This window comes from Mesoplodon densirostris, chromosome 2 (genome assembly GCF_025265405.1).
Source record: "Mesoplodon densirostris isolate mMesDen1 chromosome 2, mMesDen1 primary haplotype, whole genome shotgun sequence".
Taxonomy (NCBI): Eukaryota; Metazoa; Chordata; class Mammalia; order Artiodactyla; family Ziphiidae; genus Mesoplodon; species Mesoplodon densirostris.
In genome coordinates this window covers 155,869,594-155,886,141 of record NC_082662.1, presented here as the reverse complement: position 1 = coordinate 155,886,141, position 16,548 = coordinate 155,869,594, and the positions used below count along the sequence as shown (strand labels likewise).

Sequence of the window (16,548 nt, the reverse complement as noted above, 5' to 3'; positions counted from 1 at the left end):
TATGCTTATACTCTCCTTGAATATTGTTTCACCTAATGATTTCACAACTAAATTTAGTAACAGAGAGAGTAAAAACTTACAGTAAAATGATTAAGATTCTGGACTCTAAAAAGGAAGAACATCTATCATAAAGCCATCTTGTAAGAACATGTATCACCCACTGACTAAGTCATTAATTCTAAGGAATACCCAGATGACACAACTTTTGACGTCAAGAATAGGAAGGAAAGCAAGATTGACAAAAAGAGTGGAAATTAGGAAACACAAATGCATTAACAATAGTTACATCTTAAGTAAGAACAATTTAATGAATCACCAATTTAAAATGTGCAAACTCAGATGTACTGATCTAGAAGGGTAAGACTTACATAATCTTGTTCAATTATTTAAAGAGCTCAGATAATTCCTCCAAATGAAGATGAAGTCTGCAATTCTAATCTTCCTACCTAACATCCCAATCCCATAGTAAGCAATCATATTACACTGATTTTGATTTATGACACATACTCACTGGAATACTGATTATTTCACAAGTCAAGTGCCGAAGCAATTTTCGCTTTGGGAAGGCGAAGAAGTGAAATTTAAAAGCCAGGAATATTCAATATATAATGCTACATAATGTAAATATTAGGAAACAAGAGGAACAGCTATCTTAAAAGCTTTCTGTAATAGAAAGTATCTGTGAAGAATAAGCCAAGAGCTAGGGAGTACCGAGGTAAATAAGACATGATCCCTGGCCCTCAAGAACCTCACATACTAGTGGGAGAAATAAAAAAGTAATTATCATGGTTACATACAGAGATGTGGCCTGAATGTTTTGGTATCATAGAGCAAGAGTGCCAACTAGCATAGCCAAAAACAGAGAAGGCCTCTTAAAAGAGGATTCTTGGCCTGAGTCTTAAAGGAAAGCCAAGAGCTAGCCGTGGAATAAAAGTCAGCATGTTAGCATGTATAAAAGTACAACTGTGATACATACATATATATACATATATGTATTTTTTTTCATTCTTTCAAGAAATATTTCTAGACTACCTACTACTTGCCAGGCACAGGCCATGTTTAGAGAACAACATGTATTTTAGTATGGCTGAAGCCTAGAGAGCATGTCTGAGACTAGGCAGGCACCAGATTATGAAAGCCTTGGAGGCTCTGCTAAGGAGTTTAGACCTCATCCTGAAGATGGTAAGAAATCAATGAAAGCTATTAAGGAAATGACAAGATCAGATACACTCTGATCAAGATCAATGCACTCTGATTCAGGCTTTCCTATACTATCTCTCTGAGGAGCTGGCATGAAGGCTTCAAAGGGAAAAGAAGGAAGGAGCTGATATGACCCATGTTTCAAAGATACTGTATGAACATCAGCAGCTAAAGTCTACTACTTCTCTTGTTCTGTCACTAGACTCCACTCTAATGGGGTACAAAGTTTCCATACCAGTAGCAGGTAGAAGATAGAAGAGTGGTAATGTAGAGGAATTCCTCTGGCCAAAATTCATAAGGGCCATCCACAGGGAACTACTAATTTTAAACAGAATATTATATTAACAAAATAAAACTAGAGCATATTAAAACATTAGCTGATAAGACGGTAAATTCTATGTTGTATGTATTTTACCACAGTTAAAAACAATTTTAAAAAAAGAGAAGAAAAACAACTGCAATTTAGGCACCCTATTTTTTCTACTCTGGCAGACATTTTACAAAAATGTAAACACATTAGTTCATACTATACTTAATTATAATTCCCTCATTCTTCCTTCACAATTAAAGAACTCTTCAAAGTCTGCCTCCTACCACAAAGCAAAATGTTTAAGACCACAAAGAAAAAGTATGATAATTACTATCTTACTGGGGGAGAGAGGAGAATCATATCCCAAATGGACACCATCCAGTAGCCCACTATCCTTTCCTAGAGACTTGCCATGGTGCAAACTGCCACCAAAAAGAATGCACATGAATTTGGGCAGACACATTCTAACAGCACAGCTGTCTGTCCAGGCGTGCTGCTGAAACAATAGTACATTCCTACTTGTCCTGTCCCCCACCCACCCTAAGCCCCCTTACAAAAGGGCGTTTAAACAAAAACCTGTCTTATTTAAGCATCTAATGTGTGTGTGTGTGTGTGCGTGTGTGTGTGTTCAGTAAGATCACTTAGGTAATAACAGTAGCAATGAACCCCTCTAACATCACCCTTATCGCTATGTTAGTCTCTGAAGATTCCTGAAGAGGAAAATAATTTTTTTCATGTGTACTTCTCAAAAGTCTTGACTTGAGACTGCCATTTAGGCTCAAAGAGAAGATAACAAATCACCATCTTTCGAAACTTGATACAGTATGGTAGAGGAGTGAGTACTGAGAAAGTAACGGAGTTTGAGTCCTAGGTAGCCATCTTACTAGCTTTGTGACCTTGGGGAAATTGTCCAACCTCTCTGAGCTACAGTCTGTTCATCTATAAAACATGAACAATGATGCTTACACAACCTACATTATAGGGTTGCTGTGAAGATCAGAGAACTAAATTTAACCTTACCTCAGCCACACACTGCAATGCACCCTTCTCAATAATCTAAATTTCATGCAACTCATTTTGAATACATATTCTATCTTACTAACTCATTCCTTCCAGTACATGAACTCTTATCATAATTTGATCCCATCAGGACCTCACATCTACCGACTCAACTATTTTTTCATTGTCCCTCACCCCTTGAAGTCCCCTCTTCTCTCTTTACCCAGTTTAAGTTCCATGATCCAAGAACATAATCACTCACTCCCCTCTCACTTGGATACACTCACCTTGCAAAATCACGAGCTTGATTAAATTAAATTCTCTATTCTCCTACTCCTAAAATCAATATGGATGGAGAAAACACACACACACAAAACCAAGCTGACTGGTGACACTTTTAACTCATGACCTTTAACTTCAAGTAAGCCCTTAATTCTGCCCGGGAATAATACTGTATTTTCCTAGGCCATTTCACTCTCCCATTTCTCTAAATGACAATTACATGCGCTCTCCTCTCTTCTCAAACTTCTAATGCCTTCTTCCATACCCTTTTTTGCCCTCAGCTGATAACTTTGCTCAGAAAATTAAAGAAATCAGAATTTCCAGGAATTACTACCATATCCACCCACAGTATCAGCATCTATCTGTACCTAAATGCTCTGCCTTCCTTCTTGTTATAATAAATGAACTATCTGTTCGCTTTTCAATATCAGCTCCAGCAATCCTTCTGCTCTCTTCTAGATCACCAGTATCTCCCTCTCCTCCTTTCTTCTAGATCTCTTCCATGAGCATATGAAGTACATACGAAAATGCTGTAACTTCTCCTATCACAAAAAGTGTACTAGCAGAAGCACTGTCAGGTTGAACTAAAGAGAACAGAGACAGTATAAAATGAAAATAGGCCTTTGGATTCCCCACATTTCTAGGAGGAGGAAACAGGCTGAGAAAATGACTCAGCTGCAAACACAGGTTGTATTTTACGGAAAAGGAAGACTCAAGGGGACGGAACAGAGAGACTAAGAAGGGTAACAAAACTTTTGCGAGGTCATGCAACTAAATAAGTAGCAGACATGGGATTTAACTCAGAAAGTCTACATTCTTAACCGATACACCTATTATGTGCCAACCAAAATACACATCTCATTGAATTTTTTTAACTTTTTATTTTATATTGGAGCATAGTTGATTAACAATGTTGTGTTAGTTTCAGGTGTACAGCAAAGTGATTCAGTTATACATACACATGTATCTATTCTTTTTCAAACTCCTTCCCCATTTAGGTTGTTACATAATATTGAGCAGAGTTCCCTGTGCTATACAGTAGGTCCCTGTCGGTTATCCGTTTTAAATATAGCAGTGTGTACCTGTCAATCCCACCCTTCCCCACTGGTAACCATAATTCATTCTCTAAGTCTGTGAATCTGTTTCTGTTTTGTATCTTTTTTGTACTTATTTTTTTAGATGCTATATATAAGCAATATCAGATGATATTTCTCAAATGGCATTATTTCATTCTTTCTAATGGCTAAGCAATATTCCATGGTATATATGTACCATATCTTCTTCATCCATTCTTCTGTCGATGGACACTTAGGTTGCTTCCATGTCTTGGCTATTGTAAACACTGCTGCAATGAACACTGGGGTGCATGTATCCTTTCTGACCATGTTTTTATCCAGATATATGCCCAGGAGTGGGACTACAGGATCATATGGTAGCTCTGTTTTTAGTTTGTTTTTTTTTTAAATTAATTTTTATTGGAGTACAGCTGCTTTACAATGTTGTGTTAGCTTCTACTGCATAGCAGAATGAATCAGCCATACATACACATATATCCCCTCCCTTTTGGATTTCCCTCCCACTTAGGACACCACATGCATTACATAGAGTTCCCTGTGCTGTAGAGTATTTTCCCCTTAGTTGTCTACTTTATACATAGTATCAATAGTGTATATGTGTCAATGCCAATCTCCCAGTTCCTCCCAACCCACCTCTTTCCCCCTTGGTATCCATATATTTGTTCTCTATGCCTGTGTCTCTATTTCTGCTTTGCAAATAAGATCATCTATACCATTTTTCTAGATTCCATATACATGCATTAATATACAATATTTGTTTTTCTCTTTCTGAATTACTTCACTCTGTATGAGTCTCTAGGTCCATCCACATCTCTACAAATGACCCAATTTCGTTCCTTTTTATGGCTGAGTAAAGTTAGATTGTATATATATACCACATCTTCTTTACCCACTCCTCTGTTGATGGACATTTAGGTTGCTTCCATGTCCTGGCTATTGTAAATAGTGCTGCTATGAACACTGGGATGCATGTGTCTTTTTGAATTATGGTTTTCTCTGGGTATATGCCCAGTAGTGGGATTGCAGGGTCAGATGGTAGTTCTATTTTTAGTTTTTTAAGGAACCTCCATACTGCTCTCCACAGTGGCTGTACCAATTTACATTCCCACCAACAGTGTAGGAGGGTTTCCTCTCCACACCCTCTCTAGTATTTATTGGCTATGGATTTTTTGATGATAGCCATTCTGACTGGTGTGAGGTGCTATCTCATTGTACTTTTGATTTGCATTTCTCCAATCATTAGTGATGTTGAGAATCTTTTCATGTGCCTCTTGGCTATCTGTATGTCTTCTTTGGAGAAATGTCTATTTAGTTCTTCCGCTCATTTTTTGACTGGGTTGTTTTGATGATATTAAGCTGCATGAGCTGTTTGTAAATTTTGGAGACTAATCCCTTGTCGGTCGCATCATTTGCAAATATTTTCTCCCATTCTGTGGGTTGTCTTTTCGTTTTGTTTATGGTTTCCTTTGCTGTGCAAAAGCTTTTGAATTTAATTAGGTCGCATTTTGTTTATTTTTCTTTTTATTTCCATTACTCTGGGAGATGGATTGAAAAAGATCTTGCTGAAATTTATGTCAGGGTGTTCTGCCTATGTTTTCCTCTAAGAGTTTTAGAGTGTCCAGTCTCACATTTAGGTCTTTAATCCATTTAGTTATTTTTGTGTCTGGTGTTAAAGAATGTTCTAATTTCATTTTTTTACATGTAGCTATACAGTTTTCCCAGCATCATTTGTTGAAGAGACTGTCTTTCCACCATTGTATAGTCTTGCCTCCTTTGTCATAGATTAATTGACCATAGATGCATGGGTTTATTTCTGGGCGTTCTATCCTGTTCCATTGACCTGTATTTCTATTTTTGTGCCAGTACCATACCGTTTTGATGACTATACCTTTGTAGTATAGTCTGAAGTCAGGGAGCCTGATTCCTCCAGCTCCATTTTTCTTTCTCAAGATTGCTTTGGCTATTGGGGGTCCTTTGTGTCTCCACACAAATTTTAAGATGTTTTGTTCTAGTTTTGTGAAAAATGCCACTGGTAATTTGATAGGGATTGCACTGAATCCACAGATTGCCTTGGGTAGTATAGTCACTTTGACAATATCGGTTCTTCCAATAAAAGAACATGGCATAACTTTCCATCTGTTTGTGTTGTCTTCGATTTCTTTCATCAGCATCTTGTAATTTTCGGAGTACAGGTCTCGTCCTTTAGGTAGGTTTATTCCTAGGTATTTTATTCTTTTTGATGCGATGGTAAATGGGATTGTTTCTTTAATTTCTCTTTCTGATATTTCATTGTCAGTGTATAGAAATGCAACAGATTTGTGTATTAATTTTGTAACCTGCAACTTTACTGAATTCACTGATGAGCTCTAGCAGTTTTCTGGTAGTGTCCTTAGGATTTTCTATGTATAGTATCATGTCATCTGCAAACAGTAACAGTTTAACTTCTTTTTCAATTTGGATTCCTTTTATTTCTTTTTTTCTCTGATTGTCGTTGCTAGGACTTCCAAAACTATGTTGAATAATCAGAGTGGCAAGAGTGGACATCTCATTAAATCTTTACAACCCTGCGAGTAGAAAAGTGCTAAAATTATCCCTATTTTAAAAATGCAGAAACTGAAGCTTAGCTAGATTCAGTAACTTAAAACACATTTTCCAAAAAAACTGTAGTTTTTAAACATCTACATTATATTCAGAATTGAGATAAAACTTACATACCAAAAAGATAAACAAGATATGTATTACATTTAACAGTCAGTTTCTATAGTATTCTATTACAAGAAAATTACTGCATCAAAATGTTTAAGTAAGGGACAAGAAAGATGTCTCAAAAATAAGAAAATAATAAAATTACTATATTTTTTAAATTTAATTTTATTTATATTTGGCTGTATTGGGTCTTTGTTGCTGTGCACAGGCTTTCCCTAATTGAGGCGAGTGGGGGCTACTCTTCGTTGCAGTGCGCGGGCTTCTCACTTCAATGGCTTGTTGCAGAGCATGGGCTCTAGGCGTGCACACTTCAGTACCTGCAGCACGCGGGCTCAATAGTTGTGGCGCATGGGCTCTAGGGCATGCAGGCTTCAGTAGTTGTGGCTTGCAGGTTGTAGAGCACAGGTTCAGTAGTTGTGGTGAACAGGCTTAGTTGCTCCGCGGCATGTGGGATCTTCCCCAGACCAGAGATCGAACCTGTGTCCCCTGCATTGGCAGGTGGATTCTTAACCACTGAGCCACCAGGGAAGTCCCAAGAATGACTCTATTCTTAAACCATTAAAACTACTGATATGAGTCTAATAATACACACTAATGCTAAATATAACCACTCTTCCACTCAATTTATTTACTGTATAACAAACAACGCTGTTTTTAGTTTGAGAAATTTTTGACTACATATTTGTTTTGTGTTATTTTTACTGGAAACTATTTACAGGTCAGTATTTTACTGTATCTATTAATAACTGCAACTTATTTTTGTAGTATGCTTTCCAGTTAAAATCTTTCAAGTAAATAGGGTAGGCACAGGTGTTTCTCCTACAGTAAGTTTTCAAAACTCGAATTGGATATGACTCATCAAGGAACACAATTTATACTGCATAGAATGCTACTGGTTAAAATTCACAATCAAGGAAAACACTGTGTGCATCACCTTCAAGACAGATGCTGGGTGATTAAGGAGTGAGGTGTTATTTCCTTTGCCAACGATAGTTGTGACTTTTCCTGCCAATTATTATTTTTATAACCAATTGTCAGTATAGCTGGCTATGTCTGCCTGTGATTAGTATCAAACATTGCTCAAGAAAGCAATTTCTTTCACAACTCTTCCACAAAGAGCACATTTCAGTTATAAGCAGCTTTCATTTTTTCCTCTACTTTGGCTAGAATCACTAGATATACCAATTTACATACCAACAGGGTGCTTTAGAGTTCAATATTTATGGGTGTTTTAACAGTCTCATTACCTCAAAGTTTTGGAAACTAACTATTTTGTTAGGAGTTAACCAAGTTTGTTTCTACATATCTGTAAATATTTGGCTTGCTAAATAATAATGTCAATATAAATTTAAGAATAACATTATTTAAAATTTAAAAATTAATTAAAGATACATTCTTCATTTAATTTTTTAAACTATTAAGCATATTAAAATGCTATCAACATCCTTAGCTATTTGTTAAATCAAGTGTCCCAATGATTCTTATAAGCAAAACCATTCAATCTACTTGCAGTTACTTATACCTCAAAAAAATAATGAATGTCCTAAAATATTCCATAAATCAGACAACCCTATAAAGCCAAACTGGTTCTTCGTATTAAAATTAGTAAGGCCTTTAAGCTTTTAACAGAAAAATTTCCACTTATACTTTGCATACTTAACTCTTCTAAATAAAGTTAACTATGCAAAATTTAATTCAAATCAAAATAAATAAGAAAGCAATAAACATAACTAGAAAGCTGGAAATTAAGATTAAAAGGTTTAGATACTGTATTCCTAGAAATTCCAAGTTGACTTTCACTTGGAGGAAGATAATCAAGGCTGTCATCTTCTCAATATAAAGAGAGCATCTTTATATGTATGCACAAAGCACTCAAGATAATCATAAAGCAGCAATTTAACAACAAAAAAGGATAACTCCTGTCTTTATTAGTGTACAACTGAAACAGTCAAAAAATCATAAAACAAACATAAAGCAAAATGTTACAGAAGAGCACTGAATCAGAAATCAGAAGACCTAAGCTATAATCTTTTCTCCATCAGAGATATGAAAATTTACTGTGTTTCTATTTCCCCATCTGCAAAATTAAGGGGCAGGGGAAGAGATCATCCTAAGGTTATTTGCAGCTCAAATCTTATGATTCCATGAACCAAACTGAGGTTATGTCTTATTTTCTTATCTTAAATAGAAATAATAATAAACTATTACATAATTGGGGTTAAAGGTAGCCTTATACTATCTAAAAGATAGTTGTAGATAAAGACTATGGCAAAAATAAAAATCCAAGAAAAGGTATGAAAATATATAAATAAAAATACATACTACTTCTCTGGATAAAGTTCCTTCTGTAAACATTTGAAAAAATTTGAAATTATCTTCTACACCATCAATGTGAAACTTTTAATAGCTACTTTATAAGTCATAGGAACATTATACAAGCAGATGAAATTAATAGAAATTAAGAATAGAGAAAATTATCAATGCCCTTGTAGGCTATAACTATATAATGTGTAACATAATATTTTTGGAATTCACTTTCAGAGTTCTTTCTTGAGTGGGTGTATGACGATGCTAGTTATTTCAATGTAGTCCCTCAATTTGACTGGATCCAGCAATTCCTTATTTAAAAGATTTCATAAACTCTCAATATACTAGGCTTTCCCTTTAACTTTCATTTTCTATTCCTCTTCTCCTTCCAACACTAACTATATTTAAGTATGCTTCACAGTGTCTGTTTCAATTTTCTATTTCCTACATCTTTACCATGTCGGATCTTTATGTCTCCCTTATCTATGACTTCAACTTTGATTCAAAATGCCTTTATTCACCCATTTAGGTATTAAGAGTCCTGAGACTTATTTCCTTTGATGCAATTCCTTTCCACAATATCAAACACAGGAAGTTCGCTAGCAAATTCAGATATATTACTCAGTGACTCAAAAGTTTAAATTTTACATGTTGACATTTTTATATTCCATTTATTTTCACCACTAGCAACCTACTTGCTTAAAGTCTAAGAATTTTGACTTTTAAATACTTTTTAGCATATCGACACATGCTGGAGAAACCAAAGCAGTTTCAAATTTGAAAAGTCACCTAGTCAAACTGGAGAGGAAAACACAGCATCCAATATTTGTCAAAAATCTGCAACATAGCCTTTTTTGGAAGGCCTAAGAAAAAAATTTACTACATACTGTAATATAACTATAAAAGGTATTGGAAGTTCTTTTGGGAATCTTACCATATTTCTTTAAGATGCAAGTGATGCTTGGGGAATCTATACAAACAAATTTAAATCATTACAGAGTTTAACTATAATTTCTAAAGTTACCATTTAAAAATGAATATGCATTATGAATTTACTGTCATTTCTTACCCCATTATTCAACAGTAAAAGTCAAATCCTAGAGAGAAGTGACACCAAACTAAATTTTTTTTTTTTTTTTGCGGTACGCGGGCCTCTCACTGTTGTGGCCTTTCCCGCTGCAGAGCACAGGCTCCGGACGCACAGGCTCCGGACGCGCAGGCTCAGCGGCCATGGCTCACGGGCACAGCCGCTCCACGGCATGTGGGATCCTCCCGGACCGGGGCACGAACCCGTGTCTCCCGCATCGGCAGGCGGACTCAACCACTGCGCCACCAGGGAAGCCCGACACCAAACTAAATTTGATAAAGCTCTCTGTATCCAGTACATTGCTGCATATCCTATGGCTATTTTAGACTCATAACTAGTTTCTCTGCTTTCACCTCTGCCCCCAAGAGTTTATTCTCCACAAAGTGGACAGACTGAACCTTTTAAAATATAACCCCCCTACACCAATAGATCCCCATCCTACACAAAACCTTTACCTTCTTTCTCCCTGTATGTATTATCTCCTAGCATTCTCCGCCTGAGCCACTCCTCTCTATCCAGTCCAGCCTCCTCCGCCATTCTGGAAGGATAAAAACCTCTGCTTTACAAATATTCTCCAGAATTTTGCCTTTGAGGTCCTCTTCCTGGAATATTTTTTTCTCCTGAAAGTCCTAAGTCTCACTCCTTCAGATCATTCAATTCTCTAACTGAAATGTCACCCTACCAGAGGCTTTCTCTGACCACCCAATCCAAAACAGCATTCCCCCTATCACTCTTATTTACCCAGCTTTATATTACTCTCAGAACTCATCACCACATGATATAGTAAATTTAAAAAAAAAAGAGCCTATCTCTACCCACTACAAGATAATCTCCATGAAGGTAGGTGGTTTCATTTGTCCAATGCCATATTCCCAGTACCAAGAAAGCGCAACTATTAAATGTAGTTGGCCCACCATATCCGTGGGTTCCACACTGGCAGATTCAACCAACCACAGATGGAAAATAATCAGGGGAAGAAAAAAAAAACCCAGACAGTTCCAAAAAGCAAAACTTCAATTTGCAGCATGCCAGCATCTATCTACATAGCATTTATACTGTATTTACAGGATCTAGGTATTTTCACCATGAGACACTTAGCCACAAGCAGTTTTGCCAAACAACTGATTGGCCATAAGACCACTTTGCATAAAAGATAAAATAACTGATCAACAGTTTAGGTTTCGTTACACTAGAAAATGATAACCTATCAGTTTTTGCAAATCTTTTGGGGGGCACAGTCATCCTTCCCACCCAACAAAACCAAAAGTTTACCAAGCTATAGCAAACACAAAAGAGGCAGTTAATAATTCACAAGCCTTCAAGAGCATTAATTATTGATTCTTTAGCTAATTCAGATACAACAGCTTGTTCTCTAATGCCACCTTAACCAATTTTATCACTTGATATAAGAAGCTGGAGGCAAAAGAAGACTCAAGCTCCTCCTATCCCCCCAAAAAGAAATGGTTACATGATTCTTTTTTTTTTTTTTTTTTTTTTGGCTGCATTGGGTCTTTGTTGCTGCATGCTCTAGCTGCAGTGAGCAGGGGTTACTCTTTGTTGTGGTGAGTGGGCTTCTCATTGCAGTGGCCTCTCTTGTTGTGGAGCAAGGGCTCTAGGCGCTCAGGCTTCAGTAGTTGTGGCACATGAGCTCAGCAGTTGTGGCACATGGGCTTAGTTGCTCCGCGGCATGTAGGATCTTCCCGGACCAGGGATCGAACCCGTGTCCCCTGCATTGGCAGGCGGATTCTTAACCACTGCGCCACCAGGGAAGTCCACGTGATTCTTGATGAGTATAAGTTTCTTGAAAATGGTGAAAATTTTTAGCTATTCAATAGTAAAGAACGTGATGTAGACAGAATTTTGGTATTTAGCACTGAATCTGGCTTAGATGATATGATGAAATATAAAGACTGGGCATGTGATGGAACACTTAAATGCAGTCCAGATGTGTACTACCAGTTATATACATTACATATATTGATAAGAAATAGCAGCATCCCTTTTCCATTTTACTTCTAGGGAGAGCTGAAGACACTTAACAGCAAATTTTTTTATACTGTAAAGAACCTACATCCAGCATTAGATCCTGAATCCTCAATGTTCGACTTTGAGAAAGAAGTATCACTTTATTCCCAATACAGCCGAATACAACTATAACCATGAATCTCCAAACACCTTAAATATATTCAAGTATTTTTTGTACTTTCATTTTTCATAATAGGATCTTTTTAAATTTTTGTTTTCAATTTTTCATGTTTCATTAGGTCCTTTTTAATGTCTCTCTTTTACTTTTGTTATTTTTTAAGGCAAAATTGTCTTATGGTCAAGTAGTTGTGCAGTGAACCTGCTTCCAGCATAATTCTTTGCAGCAAAGATTCTTAGGGCAAAAATACTGTACACAGTATTTACAACTACTTACATAGCATCTACATTGTATTAGGCATTATAAGTAATCACAAGATGATTTAAAGTATACAGAGGGGGCCTCCCTGGTGGCGCAGTGGTTGAGAGTCCGCCTGCCGATGCAGGGGACACGGGTTCGTGCCCCGATCCCGGAGGATCCCACATGCCGCGGAGCGGCTGGGCCCGCGAGCCATGGCCGCGGGGCCTGTGTGTCCGGAGCCTGTGCTCCGCAGCGGGAGAGGCCACAGCAGTGAGAGGCCCGCGTACAGAAAAAAAATAAAAATAAAAAAAAATAAAGTATACAGAGGACATGCGTAGGTTATATGCAAATATTACACCATTTTAAATGAGACTTGAACATCCTCAGATTTTGGCATCCGCAGAGGGCCCTAGAATCAATATCCTGCAGATACTGAGGGACAACTGTAAATGAAAAATTTAAACATCTGACTCTAAAATCCATGCTATCAACTTTAATTATTCACACATACCAAAGAAGTCCTTTAAATAATAAATGTTCAAAGTGTATTTAAACTGGAAATATTGCTTCTGGAGAAGAGAACCGGATGGCTAAAGGGAGAGAGATAGGGGACAATTAAATGTATACCTCTTAAATCTTGAACTATTTAATGTGTTAACACTATATTAGTGTGTTAACTTTTCATTTATTATAGTAATGTGTTAACTTCAATCTTGAATTATATTAATGTGTTAACTTTCTATTAATTTTAATAAGATTTTAAAATTTGATAGTAATATTTATGCTGGAATTACATAAACTTCCCAGTTCAATTCTGCATTTTCAAGATGCAGAACACTACTGGTAAAAATATGACATTATTCATGTCCTGGGATAGTTTAATAAGGTTTTTCAGGAATTTCTCAGAGCACAAGAACTTTTACGTTCCCTTCTTAAATGCTCCCTTACTGTTGAATCATATTAACTAGTTCTCTTACTCTTGTAAGTCACTAGAAAGTTGTTAGCTACATTCACTAGTTCATTCAGGTAGGGTAAAACAGCCAAGTGTGGTAATACCTTTACTAACTAATGATAAGGTTGTCTGCCAAGGACATTGTTATCAGAAATTTTGTCACCAAAGACAGCAATTACAAAGAATATTCTAAGATATGCTCCAGTATAGCCAAAATTTAAAGTCCTAGCCCTGGTAATGGGGTTGGTGAGAAGGGAAGGGAAAAGTGGAAGCAGCTGTTCAGTCACTTCCTGTTATCTACTCTAACCACAGCTAATCCCCAAGTTAGACAGGAAGTTACTCCCAGTTCTCTTGAAAACATTGCTCCTCTCAACTGACATGAAGGCCTTGTGAAGAAGGTCACCTTCAGAAGAGAAAACCCAGCATGACAATAGTAATGAAATCTTTCACAGATCAACACTAGACCTAAGGACCTTCCCAGGACTTTATACTTGTATTATATCACGAAGGATCAGAATTATAAAACCATACTTGAAAGAATAAACACTGATTTCTGCCAGCTATAACATAAGAGACCACTGCACTTAATTTTCAAATTCAGATAATGCTGAATACTTTTCCAACACTTGTATATTAAAATATTAGGTGTTACGTGATATGACAATCTTCCTGTATGAAATCATTTTAACTATATACACATATTCCCACATTTAAGTAATCTCTACTTAATAAAATTTTTTTTAAACCCAAGAGTTTTCCCCAAACTACCAAGAAACAGTTTATATAGTGTTATATGAAAGATGGAACAATTAATTACTCCCTCAATTGAAGTCAGAGGAAAAAAATGACAATCAGTTGGAACCTGTCATATAAAAATTAAGTTTGGACCTAAGCAAAAATACTATAATGGTCTTTCTTTTGTTTTGTTTACTTTAAAAAAAATACACTGCAAACAAACAAAAAAGTATTAAAAGCAAGAGAGTCTAACAATGACACTGTGACATTTTGCCTTTCCTCTAGTCAAAATACAACAAAACATGAACCAGTCACATTTCATTTATTAATCATTGTACATAGCAGGGAACTGAACCATACTCAGCAGTTACAGAACTAGTTACGAAAAATGGTTCATAGGAATACTCTGGCTCTCATTCTACCATAGGTATACATAGCTGGTATCTAGGTCATGCTAGTCAATCTAACCAGATGCATAACTAAAACCCCTGATTATCCCAACACTCTCTAGCTCTTTCCCCATTTTGCTAGGGAGATAAAGATAAAAAAAAAAAAAAAAAACACAATATGAGAAAGTCAAACACAGTCCTTCTACCCATCACTGTTATCACCATAATATCCTATAAAATCATCACCCAAGCTCAAATTAAAACAAACTCTCAGTAATTCCTATACCACTTTTATTTTCAATGGACAAATATATATACTTGCTCTTATCCCAGACTGTCTGAAAAATGGAAACATTTTTCAAAGCATGCTATCATGATGGCACATGATTTCACCCATCTGTTGTACTTACAAATAGCAGAAATCAGATGAATTGATGAGTTAAATCTGACAAAGTCACTTTAAGAATCTATGTTCAAGGCATACAGGAATGAAATCTATGATATGTAGAAAATTCATACAATCATATCATAGACGAAATCAAAAAAGGGCTTAGGAAAAATAAATAAAGAATAAATTTTTGGCTAACTGAAGTATTTTCTGAAACATTAACTGTGATAACCTTTTCCTAGTAAGCACAAGAGCCTAAATTGCTTTCTTGAATCTGGGAGATGTTGGTCAAAGGGTACAAAGTTTCAGTTATGCAAGGTGAATAAATTCTGGAGGTCTAATGTACAGCATGGTGACTGGAGTTAAAAATAATGTATTTGGGGTTTTGCACGTGCTGGTGGTGGCCGCGTCGCTTTGTGGTAGAGGCATAGGGTTGGTGGGGTGGGATGAACCACGCTCCCAGTGGAAGCAGAGGAGCTGAGCAGGAACCATTTGCTGCTGCAGGATTTGCAGGCCATTACGCTTTGCAAGGATGAAGCATATGGAGCCTCAAGTAAAACAAGTTTTTCAAAGTCTACCAAAATCTGCCTTCAGTGGTGGCTATTACAGAGGTGGGTTTGAGCCCAAAATGACAAAACAGGAAGCAGCATTAATACTAGATGTAAGCCTTACTGCCAATAAGGGAAAAATAAGAGATACTCATCAACGAATTATGCTTTTAAATCACCCAGACAAGGGAGGATCTCCTTATATAGCAGCCAAAATCAATGAAGCTAAAGATTTACTAGAAGGTCAAGCTAAAAAATGAAGTAAATGCATGATGAGTTTTAAGTTCTTACTCATTTATGTATATGAGTACCAGCTTTTTATAATAAAATGCCTCAAAGCTAAAAATAACAATAATAATAATGTATTTGTATACTTGAAATTTGCTGAGACAGTAGGTCTTAAGTGTTCTCAACATTAAAAAAAAAGGAAAATGATAACTTTGTGAGGTGATGGATATGTTAATTTGCTTGACTGTGGTGTTCATTTCACAATGTATACACATCAAAACATCATGCCTGTTGTATCATAAACATATATCAAAACATAACAAACATACAACTTGATGCCTTAATTAAGTATGCACAATTACCATTTGTCAATTATACCTTAATAAAGCTGAAAAAAATGCTGTAAATTCTTCCACAGATGAATATTGTCAAATTAATAACCCAAACCAGTCCTAAAAAGTATACTTTTTTTAATGTAAGCAAGCAGAAAAGTAATAATTTTATTAAGCAAGAGATGATTTTTAAACTAGAGTAGCAACTGTATTTTCTTCCTAAGTACTGGAGTCTCCCCTAGTGGACTGGTGAGGAACAGTTTTTTTGGTTATTAAATTGAACTTTTAAGTATTTGAGCATGACAAATTCACTAAAACTCTTACCTGAAAAGCAGATTTTTTCCATGGTCAAAGCAATGTTAACATATTTTTTAAATTTCGTAATTTTGAAGTCAGTAGGGGCCCTGTAAGACAGAACCAAATCTGCTTCTTGAAAAAATACTGTTTCCAATGTTTCAAATATAATCTCTTCCAAGAATTGTTTTATAAACTGGGCATGAATTTAGAAATGTAAAATCAATCTTCTTTAACAGTTTCCTAAAAACATAATTTAAAGCAAAGGAAGTTTACTAGAAAAATTACTTGGAAGAAGGAGATTGCCAAGCCCGTGGCCAGGCAGGGGTGCC

At 36.2% G+C, this 16,548-nt stretch overlaps 1 protein-coding gene and 1 pseudogene across 4 annotated transcripts in view; one reads left to right on the top strand and one right to left on the bottom strand.

Annotated features, from left to right (window-relative positions):
- ABL2 (ABL proto-oncogene 2, non-receptor tyrosine kinase) overlaps positions 1-16,548 on the bottom strand; it is a 133,102-nt gene that overhangs the window by 85,323 nt on the left and 31,231 nt on the right. The window lies entirely within an intron of this gene.
- LOC132483947 (mitochondrial import inner membrane translocase subunit TIM14-like) lies at positions 1,104-15,623 on the top strand (annotated as a pseudogene).